The sequence below is a fragment of the Dinoponera quadriceps genome, unplaced genomic scaffold (assembly GCF_001313825.1).
Source record: "Dinoponera quadriceps isolate SergipeBrazil2010 unplaced genomic scaffold, ASM131382v1 scaffold1886, whole genome shotgun sequence".
Classification (NCBI taxonomy): Eukaryota; Metazoa; Arthropoda; class Insecta; order Hymenoptera; family Formicidae; genus Dinoponera; species Dinoponera quadriceps.
In genome coordinates, this window is record NW_014555937.1 from 1,316 (window position 1) to 2,077 (window position 762).

At 43.3% G+C, this 762-nt stretch overlaps 1 pseudogene; it reads left to right on the top strand.

Annotated features, from left to right (window-relative positions):
- Positions 1–239: 239 nt before the first annotated feature.
- Positions 240–762, top strand: part of LOC106745901 — a 990-nt pseudogene continuing 467 nt past the window's right edge.

Here is a 762-nt window from a genome sequence, read left to right on the forward strand (position 1 = left end):
AAGGACTTAGTCGAGCGAAACGACTGAGATTATCGGTCGGTGTTCAACAATCGTTGATCGCTCGAATTGCGCGACTCGAAGGACTAAAACATTCATTGCGTACGCGTTTTGTACATACAGGCGCAGGACATTCAAACGCTGGACTCTTGTGGCGTGAAATAGACACAGCTTTCAATAGCCGTGTATTAACTGGTGCGGTTATAAATGTAAATTTTATCGAACCTCTTCGATTTCTCCAGAGTGCGAAGGACATAATGCTTGAACATGTGCAAAACGCTAGGGAGAGACACGCAAGTGTGAAAGTGAACACCGCATTTAACGGTGAGTTTGTCACGAGTGATAAATGCGCGAATAAAAGTATTACCACAAAAAACTTTGAACTCTTTCGAGCATCCGATCTCGAAGAGTGGTATGTGCGACATGTTATCGAACCCACTTTAGCATCTTTAGAAGAATTTCAGGAACGTGATAGCGGATGGGCATTGTCGCGAATACTCAACCTAACAATCAATGTGAACAAGTACAATCCGATGCGTGCGGGATACCACATTGAGTTACCGCGCGAGATACAGATCAAAAAAGCGGTAATCAACGTTAAATTTAGAGACAATGCGTGTTTCGCGTGAGCAGTGGTTGCGGCTCTGTATCCAGTCGATAGAGAAGTAAATCGTGCATCCATGTATCCACACTATACAACAGTGCTCAATTTACGGAACATTGAGTTTCCAATGTCTGTAAATCAAATAACAAACTTCGAGCGAC